The following is a 14,869-nucleotide window of genomic DNA, read 5'->3' on the forward strand; positions in this document are numbered from 1 at the left end:
AATGACTTAATAATTGTTGCATTTTAATTGTTGGATACAATCAAGAAGGTCAAAACTTCTGTGGTCGGACAAGCTTTGGAGGAATACAGACATATGATGTGTTTAAAAAAAACTTGGTTACACTTTATTTTAATGTGACATAGTTATATTTTACTGAAGTACTGAGTAATATTAATTAACCACATGCACTTACTATAGAGTTATGGTTTAGTTAAGGTTTAGTTACTTGTAAGTATGCATAATGTGCTATTATTACTATAGTAAGTACATGTAGTAACGTGTAACTAAGTCACCTTAAAATAAAGTGTTACCAAAAACTTATTTTATTACATTAATTGGATTTTAGAAAATAATATCTTACATGTGGTTCTCCCTTGTGAAACTGTACTTAACACACTTAAGTACAGTTTTAAAAAGTACACTTTGTAATAATGTCAAAATAAAAGTTTTCCTGAAGTATATTTACTTTAAAAGTGCAACACTTATTTTTAATGCATTGACTAACATCCTAAATCACATGTAAAGTACTTGATTGTCATTTGAACTGTGGTGTGCTATTCAATATTACATTTAAAATTAACATTTTAAATATTACTAAACTGCAACTTCATCAATTACAATTGTGTAATAAAAAAATATATAAATGACATTAAAGTATATTTAATGTCCCGTAAATGCTTGTCAGTAAATTTGGTAATACACTTTCACAGAATTTATAGAAGTAATCATGAAATTATATATAAAGATGTACTTAAGTCTTACTTAAGTGGGTCAAAAAAAACACTCAAAAGTTCAGCTAATTGCATTTAATATAATTTTAAACTATAATACATTTTCATTCACTGAGTAACATGTCATCAAGTGTCTGAAAACATTACATTCGGTTCACACTTATATTCTCGCAAATATATACAGTATATTTTTAAAGTGTATTTCTGTAATAAGTACTCTTTTTAAGTATGCTAAAGTCTACTTTTACTTTTAAAAGTGGGCTCACATCAAATGCGGTAAAGCAGCTCTATGGTACTGTGGAAAGTGCAGTAAGGTGGTGTTGGGCTTTGTGTCGAGAGGAGATCAGCCTCCAACTTTACATTCGGTGAGGAATTAACAGCCTATAATTGAAGCTGGAAGTGAGTCAAAGTGGTTTTGAGGGATCTTTATTTTGTGAAATGAAAACAGACTGCAGCAGCCCTGCAGTGCCTCCATCATAACATCTGTCCATCTATCCCGAGCACATCACACACATACCCACCAATACACACACAATTAACTGATGTTGCTAAGTTACAGCTGATTGGACCATCTGTGTGTGTGTGTGTGTGTGTGTGTGTGTGTGTGTGTGTGTGTGTGTGTGTGTGTGTGTGTGTGTGTGTGTGTGTGTGTGTGTGTGTGTGTGTGTGTGTGTGTGTGTGTGTGTGTGTGTGTGTGTGTGTGTGTGTCTGAAATAAATACATTTGGAAAGTTGGGATTTCAGATAGGATATTGAGTAGTGAGGATATCAGACTATCACAGACTCTCTTTGACTAACCTCCAGAAGCACCCTGAATGCCCTACCAACCATAGACATCACTTTTGCCCAGGTTTTTGACGCAGTTTGCTGGAGGAGGAGGGTTGGAGAAGTCGACACTAGATGCAGAACACATTTTTGTCAAATGACAATGGACACAGACTTCATTAGCCTCAGGTTATGATTCCATCCAGTCGTCAGAGATTAAACATGTTTGATATTTTTAGATGATTTTAGAACAACTTTCATTAGTCATGCGTTCTAGCAAAAATTAGCATATTTCCGCAAGAGTTTGTCGCCTTTGGACTAAATGATATGAAAGACTGTTATCCTTTAATGATCATTTAGTGTTTGATGCCCAGTTTTTCTCTGTAACCATTTGCAATATCAGCAAGTGTGTGATGCCTAGTGTTTTAAAATCTGTCCAGAGTTGTTTAAAGTAGTTTAGTGTATTCCAGCCTTTAGTACAAACAAAAATATCCTAAAAAGCATATGAAATCTAATAATATAACTATGAACTGCATTGGCCCAACAGAATACAATATAGTTATTACAATACAGCATATAGGCTGAACAGGAAAGGGACCATTTCATGTCTGATGAATAAAAAATAAAGCCAATAATTCACACAAAACATGTTGTCAACATAAACCATGTTTATCCTTATTGCAAAATAATGTTTTCAATATAGCCTTTTTTTACCATATAGTTTTTTTCATTGTTTTTGAGAATGAAGGCATGTCACACAACCTCTTCATATTGGCATCTGTCTAATGGCTGCTTCTACAAAGTGACAGAATTTGCAGCAAAACGCCATACATTTTTATTGGACACAATATCTTTGACATAAACAACATAAGAAATACAAAGTGTTTTGTGTCAGTCGATATGAAACGGAAGTTGTGATAAGTCTTTTCTACCCAAATGTGTCGTATATCTGAGTGAAATGACTTTTTGCACAAGAACAAATGTAAAAGAAAAAGAACAAATGTGGGGCGGGGCTTGATTTTGTCCATGGGGAATTGATTGGATGGTTGTGATTTGCTATTGGTGGATCTCAAGTGATTGACAGGTTGCCCCGCCCTCATCATCACAGTAGAGAAGAGATGTCACTGCAAGAGTTATTTTGATTAAAGATCATGAGGTACGTGAATTAAAAAAAATAATGATGTGCACGCATAAATCAATTATAATAAATACGGCAATATTCCACAGCAAAATAAGTCAATACTTTAATACGTTTTTCGATACAATGCAACAATTATATGTCTCATAGCATTTTATTATTTAGATAGTCTGAGGCAAAATTACATTATTTTCCCATTTTGTATTAAACCATAATGGAAAGATAACAGAACGCGTATGAACAGGCGAGTATAACCACAGCCTCCTCTTCTCCAAACTCATAACCGGCAAACACTCTCTCCCACAAACACCCCCTCCTCAACACTCCCTAACATCCAGTGCGATTTCTCATCAGGCCTTTACCTCCAGCAGCCTTTGACCCGATGCTGCCCGGGGGGTCAGAGGTCACATGTCCTGGTTTTCAAAGATTTGATTGGGCCTTGTTCTAATTACTGCTTTGTCATTGACATAGCACCTCTCTCTCCTTCCCTGTCTCTCTCCCGCATCCCTCGTGTTCGCCAGCCTTGTACAGGCATCATTTTGCCCTCCCCCCGTCGTCGTCGTAACGAGATGTCAGCCCACTATGAATCCTAATTTAGCTCGGGCCAGTCTATGTCAGTTATTTGTACCGTTCCCCGGGATCATCAGCCTGCGGAGAGCCTCACCACCGCCGCGCCACTGATTATGAGTAAATTACTTGTTTTCTTCTCAGTTTCAGCACTTCAACGGCAACATTGCAGGGCCAAATCCCAAATGGGCACTACGCAAAGGTTAATAATCCTGTTAATTAATGAACAAACCTGATATTGAGCATAACATATAATCGCTGAAGGATTACAACCCAAATTAGTAGAGTTGCGGCAATTAGACTGATGATTAACGTTTTAAGTGTGAGACTAAGTGTGCGCTCCACGATGGGTTGTAAAACTCATACTGTTGTTGAGGGAGGGTGTGGAGATGTTACCGTGCGCATTAAGCGTGGCGCGCGCCCGGGGTGGCTGTGAAACGCGCGGTCCCAGCGGGGGCGCGCAGCAACAGCTGGTCCGGTGCCGCGCGCAAACTGATCTCTCCATCAGCACGCGCTCGCATCTGTATTCATACACAAGTCTTATCAATAAACAGACCGCTGACAATTAGGCAAATCCGAGGGGGGACGAAACATCCATCCAAAAAAAAACTAACTCCAACCGTACGCTTTAATCACCGTTAATCAATAAAATGCCTTCAGATCTTTTAATTAAAGTTTTATTTGTGGGGAATCGTGTCTGTTAGACGTGGGTTTTCCATTAATGCCAGCGGGACACTGATATTGGCTGCTTGGGATCCGCGTTTCTGTAATTGCATTTTGTCACCTACAGAGGGAGGTGAGAGTGCCGGTTAAAGGCACAGGGAAATCTCTCCCTAACAATTATTGTCGAGCAAATTACCAGGTAGGCAATATCTAAACTGTCAGGAGAGGTTAAGAAGAAATGGTTTAAGGAAATGAGGCCCTCAGCCGTTCATCATGGAGGCAGTTTCTGAGTCCAAATTGAAAAAATGTCATTCTATCTACAGGAATTAGAGCATGTTAGCTTTGCTTATCACAGCTGCTGACAGAGGACAGGGGATAAAACTGTGTCATAAATGCTTTCTCTCTCTCTTCACTACGGCTGTCCATCTGAAATAAAACCGAAGAGTGTGAAACCTCTGGCTGCACGGAAGAGATTTACAGGGAACGGGAGAAGAAACCCCTTGATTCCCCCTTTAGTGGTATCAATGGAAAACAGTTTTGTAGTCACATGAGAGCTGTATGCTGCCATCTGCTTTATTCTCAGCATGGTGCCTCAACACACACACACACACACACACACACACACTGACTCACTCTGGTGCACATGCAAAAATACACAGACAAGTGTACAAGTTTAATAAGGGTGAATACAATTTAAGGAATAAATTCAATTTGAGAAGGAGAATGTAGGCCATTTATGCTTGACGAATAACTATATCCTTTTAAAGGACATATCCTTTTTTCCAGTGCTGGGATGGCCTTTAAACTGAAAATTAGGTTATGGTAAACCATTTCTGCAGCCGGAAGTCACTGAAGCAGTGGAAGGTTTAAGTCAAGAAACCGTAGAATCAAATACAAACTAATCAGGAGACCGGACAGCATAACTCAAAGATAAATAGTAAGTTCTGCTTTTAGAACAAACATTGTCATCCAGTGAATTCATTTCAATCTGACTTTTCATATTGTTAAAAACAACATTGAGTTCCATGGATTTGTTATTTAATTGTGATTTTCCTCAGATTTTTTATATTTTAGTTCTTGAATAATGTATAATGGATATAGCATGTACATTGCCAATACAGTATACCGGTGCATATATATATATACACACAAATATTTACACACACACACACACAGTATATATATATACTGTGTGCGTGTGTGTGTGTGTGTGTGTGTGTGTGTGCGTGTGCGTGTGTGTGCGTGCGTGCGTGCGTGCGTGCGTGCGTGTGTGTGCGTGTGCGTGTGCGTGCGTGCATATTTGATTATGTTTATGTCTACAAGTCATATATGTGACCCTGGATCATAAAACTAGTCATACGTCGCATGGGTATATTTGTGTCTATAGCCAACAATACATTGAATGGGTCAAAATTATCGATTTTTCTTTTATGCCAAAAATCATTAGGATATTAAGTAAAGATCATGTTCCATTAAGATATTTTGTAAATTTGCTACCGTAAATATATAACATTTTTATTTTTGTGAGTGGATGCAGCACAATCGTGAACACGAATGAACAACTTTAAAGGCGATTTACTCAATGTTTAGATTTTTTTGCACCCTCAGATTCCAGATGTTCAAATAGTTGTATCTCGACCAAATGTTGTCCTATCCTAACAGACCATACATCAATGGAAAGCTTATCTCATCTCATATACATATACATCTCATAAGCATATACATCTCAATTTTAAAAAAAATACCCTTGTGACTGGTTTTGTGGTCCAGGGTTATGGAGGTAGATTTGTGTCTTTATTATTCAATCAAAAAAAAGGTTGCTTCAATCAAAAAATATATTTTCAATCAAAAAAAACCGTTTCAATCAAAGAAAAAAAGTGTTTGAATGCAAAAATATATTTGAGACTCAAAAAAATGCATTTGAACACTATTTTTTTTTGCTTGAAAATGTTTTTTTTGATAGAAGTGAAGGTTTTTTTGTTTGAAGCAACTTTTTTGATTGAAGTATTGTTGTTTTGTGTTTGGGCCATATTATGGGTAGGACATTTGTGTCTTTATAATTCAATCAAAAAAGAAGTTGCTTCAAACAAACAAAACATATTTTCAATAAAAAAATCACTTCAATCAAAAAATAAACCTTTTCAATCATAGAAAAAATGTTTTTGAATGCAAAAAAATATTTGAGACTCAAAAAATTGCACTTGAACACTTTTTTTTTTGATTGAAAATGTTTTCTTTGATTGAAGTAATCTTTTTTGTGTTTGGACCATGTTATGGGTAGGACATTTGTGTCTTAATTATTCAATCCCAAAAAAGTTGCTTCAATCAAAAAAAAACATTTTCAATAAAAAAAAAAATAATTTCAATCAAAGAAAAAACTGTTTAAATGCAAAAAAAAAAAAAATCATTTGAAGTGTTTTTTTTTATTGAACTTTCTTTTTTTTTGAATGAAGTGAAAAAAGTTTTGAAGTCGTTTTTTTTTTAAATCATTTTGACACAAACGTACCGCAGTGGGGGCGGGTGCTTCCCCATTGGTCAGACATGTTTGAGTGACAAGTGTCTACACCAACGACGTCTTTCTGACAAGCAAGTCATGGTCGCCACTCGCCAGCGAGCCAGGAAGCAGTGGTGGAGTTGTTGGTAAGTAGATAAAACCGTATTAAAATGATTGGTGTCACGTTATTAGCCTACTCTGTTTGATATTTCGATTAAACATACAGCTTGCTAACTTAGCTCACGTTGACTAATTTGTGTGATGGTGTTAGATATCTGACGCCTCATATTGTCAGGCAGGCTAGCAGGGTGCGCTAACGGCTAATTGAATTGTTTATTTCACTTAAGTAACGTTACAGAGGCTTGCTATGTGCTAGTGCTATATTGTGTTATAATACGTAACGTCATTAGTGGTCAAACAACAGTCCACAGGCCAACTGTTGCCCACAGCGCTGCCTGTTTAGCAGCAACAGGTCATGCAGAGCCTGAGTCTATCTTCTCACACAGCCCACAGGATTACAGCTATTTGACCGTCCCGCTCTCTCTCTCGCTCACGGGTAGTGGTCTCCCCACCATCACAGTCAAATGCTCGCAGACACAGAGGCAGATGCTGTTATTTTGAGAGCGGGGCTTACATATGCCGTCCCGTACGGAAAATAATGTTGCATACCACCGGTAACATGAATATATATTCCGTTGCTCGGTGCGCAAACTAGCTGTGTCAGGCATTATTTATAAGTAGCCTAATGTCCTGCACAACTCCACATGGAAAACTGGCAGTTCAATGAAGTGATGCTTATTGTCTGACATAGTGTACAAGTAGTTACTAGCTTAAAGTATTGTGCCAATAATGATCCTTCTGGTAAATTTGGCATTCAGTTGAGACACAAAAGCTCTTAGTTTAATGAAAATCCTTGGAAAAGAAGACAAGATGGTTTGTTTAATTAGTATTCATTTATTTATATTTCTAATATCATATAGTATTGTCCTGTCAACCCATTACAAGTCTTGCCTTATTCAGTGTTGATTTATTGACATGTTTATGTAAGATGTTTTATTAGAAGGTGTGTGAGTGAAAGTTGTCTGAAGTTGTATTTTTCTATTTTATTGCAATGCTGATTGATAATGTAGGACTCTGGTCCTGGCTTGGCCTAAGTTTTGGTGTCTCTAAATGCTGTGCTCTGTAGGCATGACACATTAATTTCTTTATGTGATACTTTATTTTTTGCATCAAATTATTTGAAGTATTGATAAGCAGTATTGATATCGATACAGGTATTGCTGCACTCTCAATTATAACTGCTCAATAGTGTCGTATGGTTACTTTTATTATACAAGCCATCAATTTTGATGGCTTGTTAGTGTAACCGTTAAGCATAATGGCATTAATGCTATATATAGCGTACATTTAGCCAGATATTTTTTTTTTTTTTTTTTTAAAGTAGCTAACTAGCTAAAGCCTTAAGTAGCTGAAATTAAGTTGTCTCATGTCTCTGTCTGCAGCAACACACACACACACACACACACACACACACACACACACACACAGACAACGATAGCTACCTACATTAACTGCAACATCTTTCCAGGCAGCAGATGGACTAATTGTTTTTCCTGTTGATCAAATTATGTTTTTTTAGGCCAAGAACTCCACTAAAACTTTTTGGAACAGGATTGCTTAATAAAGGTAAGAATGGATGGGTAGATTTTATTTATGGTTTTGCTCTTTTTATGTGTCTGGTGTATTGTAGGTCATAACCATTTTCACAACAGCCATATTTTCTCCCTCCCATTTAGAAAGACCAATACTACACATCACCTCTGCTGCTGATTCTCCATTTTGGGGTTGTGCTCCCCATTATCTATTGCAGGTAATGCACTGACTATCTCATACAAGTACACTTATACATGAATTTCAAAATTGCTCCTCTTATAATGCTAAATGTTAAGTCTTTAGTGATCGAGAGAGTCCTCTTTCCCAGCCCTGCCTGTAGTAGCTCCAGTTCATCTTGTGTGGTCGGGGTTGTTTCTGCTTTGTCACTCAATAAGAAAAAAGCCATGTCAAATCCTTTCCATGGCTTATGTTTCTTGTCTCTGTGTTTGTCTGCAGATTTTCTTTTGAAAAATCCAGGGAATGATCTGCAAAAAAGTAAAAAAATGTGAGACCCTTGTTTGTAAAATAGATTTGTAATATTTAACAAAAAGGGGTCAGTAAAAAATTAAATTTGCATGGGATGGCTGTGTATGTGGAATAACATTTCACAAATCCCCTACAACCTGCATGTCATGACTCGGTCCATGTTATAGTTCTGTTTCCTGTGTCATCTTGTTGTATTGACTTCTCCTCTCGTTTCAGATTCCCCTTCCCTCCTCGTGTGGTTTCGTCCTCCTCCTTGATTGTCTGTCCCCACCCTCAATACTTTCACCTGTTCTGTGTGTGTGTATATATAGTCCCTGTGTTTCCCCTGTCCGTTGCCAGTTCGTCTTTTTGTCCCCGTGCGTTACTTCATAGCCTTTATTGCTCTGTAGTATTTTCTAGTTCCTTGGTATTGACCCCTGCCTGTGTTCTGGTTGACCTCGCCTTTGCCTGATCCCTGTCTGGTTTGTTTGCCCCCGCTGATGGATTACTTGTGTACCGAACCTGTTTTTCCAGTAAAGACTGTTACCCTGCCTAACGCTGTGTTTGAGTCGTGCATTTGAGTCAAGACTATTGTTGCTACACCCTCAGCTCTGATACCGCATGGCTGACTTGAAAAATAAATGCACTACTGCTGGCTGGCTACACTACCTGGACATCTCGTTTTGTACAGTTGAAGGAGTAGGCATGTCCTGACTCCTCTGCCTGGGTTCTTCTATGGTGCGATTAAGCACTGACAGAAAAGTCTGCGCAGCGGCAGTGGCTGCCTGCTCGTCATACTGGGATGAGAGATTAGATCCTAAGTTAACCACTGTTATCAACAATAACACCATCAATCACTTTAGATGAAGCAGGTAGAGTCTAAAAAGACTAATATATATATATATATATTTTTAAAAAGATTAAAAAGTGTGAATCCAGTTAACAGCAAGTGGAGTGTAACCTGAGTATGTGATAATCGCCTTGCCATGAAGACATGCACAAGAGGTGATGTGTAGTATTGGTCTTTCTAAATGGGAGGGAGAAAAGATGGCTGTTGTGAAAATGGTTATGACCTACAATACACCGGACACATAAAAAGAGCAAAACCATAAATAAAATCTACCCATCCATTCTTACCTTTATTAAGCAATCCTGTTCCAAAAAGTTTTAGTGGAGTTCTTGGCCTAAAAAAACATAATTTGATCAACAGGAAAAACAATTAGTCCATCTGCTGCCTGGAAAGATGTTGCAGTTAATGTAGGTAGCTATCGTTGTCTGTGTGTGTGTGTGTGTGTGTGTGTGTGTGTGTGTGTGTGTGTGTGTGTGTGTGTGTGTGTGTTGCTGCAGACAGAGACACGAGACAACTTAATTTCAGCTACTTAAGGCTTTAGCTAGTTAGCTACTTTAAAAAAAAAAAAAAAAAAAAAAAAAAATATCTGGCTAAATGTACGCTATATATAGCATTAATGCCATTATGCTTAACGGTTACACTAACAAGCCATCAAAATTGATGGCTTGTATAATAAAAGTAACCATACGACACTATTGAGCAGTTATAATTGAGAGTGCAGCAATACCTGTATCGATATCAATACTGCTTATCAATACTTCAAATAATTTGATGCAAAAAATAAAGTATCACATAAAGAAATTAATGTGTCATGCCTACAGAGCACAGCACCTAGAGACACCAAAACTTAGGCCAAGCCAGGACCAGAGTCCTACATTATCAATCAGCATTGCAATAAAATAGAAAAATACAACTTCAGACAACTTTCACTCACACACCTTCTAATAAAACATCTTACATAAACATGTCAATAAATCAACACTGAATAAGGCAAGACTTGTAATGGGTTGACAGGACAATACTATATGATATTAGAAATCTAAATAAATGAATACTAATTAAACAAACCATCTTGTCTTCTTTTCCAAAGATTTTCATTAAACTAAGAGCTTTTGTGTCTCAACTGAATGCCAAATTTACCAGAAGGATCATTATTGGCACAATACTTTAAGCTAGTAACTACTTGTACACTATGTCAGACAATAAGCATCACTTCATTGAACTGCCAGTTTTCCATGTGGAGTTGTGCAGGACATTAGGCTACTTATAAATAATGCCTGACACAGCTAGTTTGCGCACCGAGCAACGGAATATATATTCATGTTACCGGTGGTATGCAACATTATTTTCCGTACGGGACGGCATATGTAAGCCCCGCTCTCAAAATAACAGCATTTGACTGTGATGGTGGGGAGACCACTACCCGTGAGCGAGAGAGAGAGCGGGACGGTCAAATAGCTGTAATCCTGTGGGCTGTGTGAGAAGATAGACTCAGGCTCTGCATGACCTGTTGCTGCTAAACAGGCAGCGCTGTGGGCAACAGTTGGCCTGTGGACTGTTGTTTGACCACTAATGACGTTACGTATTATAACACAATATAGCACTAGCACATAGCAAGCCTCTGTAACGTTACTTAAGTGAAATAAACAATTCAATTAGCCGTTAGCGCACCCTGCTAGCCTGCCTGACAATATGAGGCGTCAGATATCTAACACCATCACACAAATTAGTCAACGTGAGCTAAGTTAGCAAGCTGTATGTTTAATCGAAATATCAAACAGAGTAGGCTAATAACGTGACACCAATCATTTTAATACGGTTTTATCTACTTACCAACAACTCCACCACTGCTTCCTGGCTCGCTGGCGAGTGGCGACCATGACTTGCTTGTCAGAAAGACGTCGTTGGTGTAGACACTTGTCACTCAAGCATGTCTGACCAATGGGGAAGCACCCGCCCCCACTGCGGTACGTTTGTGTCAAAATGATTTAAAAAAAAAACGACTTCAAAACTTTTTTCACTTCATTCAAAAAAAAAGAAAGTTCAATAAAAAAAAAAACACTTCAAATGATTTTTTTTTTTTTTGCATTTAAACAGTTTTTTCTTTGATTGAAATTATTTTTTTTTTGATTGAAAATGTTTTTTTTTTTGATTGAAGCAACTTTTTTGGGATTGAATAATTAAGACACAAATGTCCTACCCATAACATGGTCCAAACACAAAAAAGATTACTTCAATCAAAGAAAACATTTTCAATCAAAAAAAAAGTGTTCAAGTGCAATTTTTTGAATCTCAAATATTTTTTTGCATTCAAAAACATTTTTTCTATGATTGAAAAGGTTTATTTTTTGATTGAAGTGATTTTTTTATTGAAAATATGTTTTGTTTGTTTGAAGCAACTTCTTTTTTGATTGAATTATAAAGACACAAATGTCCTACCCATAATATGGCCCAAACACAAAACAACAATACTTCAATCAAAAAAGTTGCTTCAAACAAAAAAACCTTCACTTCTATCAAAAAAAACATTTTCAAGCAAAAAAAAATAGTGTTCAAATGCATTTTTTTGAGTCTCAAATATATTTTTGCATTCAAACACTTTTTTTCTTTGATTGAAACGGTTTTTTTTGATTGAAAATATATTTTTTGATTGAAGCAACCTTTTTTTTGATTGAATAATAAAGACACAAATCTACCTCCATACAGGGTCACATATGTTAAAAAGTTATACATACACAAACATATTTGGGCTAATATACATGTTCATTTCTATTAGGTTTCATATATGTAAATATATTACATTTGAGGATGGGTAAGTGATATTTTAATCAGTAGCAATAGTTTACAACTGGATTCAAGATATGTTTGTTTGTTTGTTTGTTTGTTTGTTTGTTTTAGCCAATAATGCCAGTGGTACATTCACATTTAAGCCTTGACCAAATCAAACCAGTTCGCTGTCTTTTTTCATACTCTTACACTTACAAAAAAGTACTGTGTTGAAACCATGGTTCAGTTACGGTTTCAGATGGTAGATTATTCTTTAACGGTGATTCTGTGATGTGTACATATGTACTGAATGCTTACCCTATTGATAAACCATGGTATTTACAAAGTATTTCAAATGTATTATCATGACAAATTTTCAAAATACCACATTATACTATGATACACTTCAGGTAGTGTTTGTGTTGTCTTTGGTTTACATGGATGACACTGAACATGCTATTACTTTGCTCATCATATTTATCGTGAGAAATGTGTGGATTGTGCAGTGGAGTTGTATTCCAGGCATCACTGAGGCTGCTAAGCTAGGCTAAGCGCTAGCATTACTGTTCGTAGCCAGACAGCCGCCATGTTTCTCTGGCTTTACTTGTCGGTGTTAACTCAGCGTTGAATGTGCAGTTGCCTGAATAGCACAATCCTGTTTTTATTATTGTTTTTCTGTGAAATCGGCCCATTTTGAGGTTTAATGGTGGCGTGGAGTGTTAGCGGCGAAACGGCTCTCCGGGGAGCAGAGCATCAGGCAGCTGAATTTCCACAGCCATTAAGCAGTCTCCATTCAATTAGAATGCATAGAAACCTGACACGCCATAACTTACAGCCCTCTCGGCCAACATAAAGCATGTCTATAGTGCAGCTCCCCGCTCTAAAAATACTGAGCCAATCTGACCACCACTTTTATAGGAAGCTAATTACATCCTTGATTTTTTTTGTTTCAGAAAATTAAACCTGGATTAATGGCTCACCTTATGTGAGGGGGGGCGGGGGAGTGCGGCCCAGGTTTGTGTGCTTTAATACAGATAGATACAGTGAGCCGGGAGGAGGGAGATGATTTTCTGCGAGGATTCGCACAGTCTCAGACTCGCCTGCCATCAATTAGACCGCGTCTCAGACCAGCACTCTCATACCTCCACGTCTAATAAATTATGCTACATATCAGAAATGGCACGGTTACCTATTTAAAAAACAGGATTGTGTCGGGGAGAGCCATAAATATGAAATATGAAAGGCAACAAATTGAGACAGTCAATAAAATCGGAGATTTGTTACCAGGCTAAATGCTACGCGCGGAAAGGTGTTGCTGACAATCAGGAATTATGAGGATAGAAATGGACTTTGATTGGTGTTTAATTTTTTCGCTGGGGCGGACGCGCTTTTTATTTACCACCGGATTAATTATATTCCACTGCCGCCAAATACAGACATTATTCCTAATACAGATGTTATTGTAAAAATCACCTCTGTCTGACACAGAGATTGCTTTCATTTATTCAATATTATTGCGTAGAGAATCTCATTTAAAAACTGTTCCTTGCTGTTTTCCATTTTAGAGGTGGAAAATCAATGCGCTTGGTGTATTTATGCATATAAATGAATCCACTGTACTTTTGTGCAGTCGATTTTTGGCTTTTGACCAATAGGCTCTTTCCCTTTTCCACAGTTTGTACACTGAAAAAAAAATATATATTTTTGAAGTAAAACAAAGATCACTGAGTATGTTTTACAAAAAAAAAACATCTGTTCCAGTCATTCTAGATTCTACTCCAAAAATTCATGTTTAAGTCAATTTCGTTTCTTTCTTTGTAATTATTTGTGAAATTTACTAGCAATGTGACAATAGAGTCAAATTCATCCACCAAATTTAGTTTCAGTGTATACAGCCATTATATACGTAGGCCTCCCAGCAGTTTCTGACCTTCTCTGTTTCTAATTGCTTGTTACATAAATCTGTCCTGAAGCTTGAAATAAAAGCCTTTATAGGGCACTCACCTGAGCTCATGAAAGGCCTGCGAAGTGACTTTGACGAAGCCCAGAACAGCCACATTTGTTAGGAATTAGTATGAGCACACCTCGTGTGCATGTGTGCGTGCTCAGACCAGGTAGTGGATCACAGAACGAGCGATTTCTTGGCTGGTGGCCGATCGCAGGTGAGCCTTCCTGCCATCAACAACAAAGGGTGGTCCGGCGTGTTCACGCTCAGAGGTCACGAGAGGTCACGCCGTTGCAGGTCTTGACAGCCTGACGGATTAAAAAGAGGTGACGCTGAACTGATGTTGTCTGGACCACCTGTGTTCTCCATTCTGTTTGCATTAATGTGAAGGGAGTTGGCTTTAAACGTTGCCAGAATAGACAGAGCCATAAAACTAGATGGAATCAGAAGTGATGTAAGAGGCCAATGGGGCCAAATTGGACATGTTTCCATAGTGACTGCCGCCACAGCCACCGGTTCACACAAAGATTTAAGATTCTAAGAGACGAAACTAAAGCCAGGTGTGGGTCGTGAACAGATACGGCAGCTCTAGGGATGGAAGTCCTGCCTTTCAGTGGAAAGAGCCAATGGGCTTTATCAAAGAGTTTCTAGTTAAGGTCCTTGCACACCGTATGTGCTTTTCTGTATTCGTCATTCGGTGGCTCTGAATTGTCAAAATGCTTGCTACGGATGCGGAAAACGCATAAAATCGAACCAAATCGGAAAAAAAATTAATGACGGATGAAAGTTTCGGAGGCCGTGTGTAAACGTGATTGACACAACGTGAGGTTGGT

General features: G+C 37.7%; 2 long non-coding RNA genes across 5 annotated transcripts; one reads left to right on the forward strand and one right to left on the reverse strand.

Annotated features, from left to right (window-relative positions):
* Nucleotides 1-5,637: 5,637 nt before the first annotated feature.
* Nucleotides 5,638-8,253, forward strand: LOC309502763. Its single transcript, XR_014207396.1, has 3 exons — nucleotides 5,638-6,503; nucleotides 7,997-8,043; nucleotides 8,154-8,253. It is a non-coding gene; the product is annotated as an uncharacterized lncRNA (long non-coding RNA).
* A 58-nt stretch (nucleotides 8,254-8,311) lies between these two features.
* LOC309502762 lies at nucleotides 8,312-12,033 on the reverse strand. Of its 4 annotated transcripts, none has more exons than XR_014207392.1 (4): nucleotides 11,159-12,033; nucleotides 9,613-9,659; nucleotides 9,145-9,502; nucleotides 8,312-8,495 (listed from the first exon to the last, which is right to left on the reverse strand). It is a non-coding gene; the product is annotated as an uncharacterized lncRNA (long non-coding RNA). The 4 variants fall into 4 exon arrangements; XR_014207393.1 differs by having other exon boundaries at nucleotides 8,325-8,495; nucleotides 9,437-9,502; nucleotides 11,159-12,031; XR_014207394.1 differs by having other exon boundaries at nucleotides 8,436-8,495; nucleotides 8,634-9,502.
* Nucleotides 12,034-14,869: the final 2,836 nt, after the last annotated feature.

Source organism: Leuciscus leuciscus, assembly GCF_965113295.1.
Source record: "Leuciscus leuciscus genome assembly, chromosome: 7".
Lineage (NCBI taxonomy): Eukaryota > Metazoa > Chordata > Actinopteri > Cypriniformes > Leuciscidae > Leuciscus > Leuciscus leuciscus.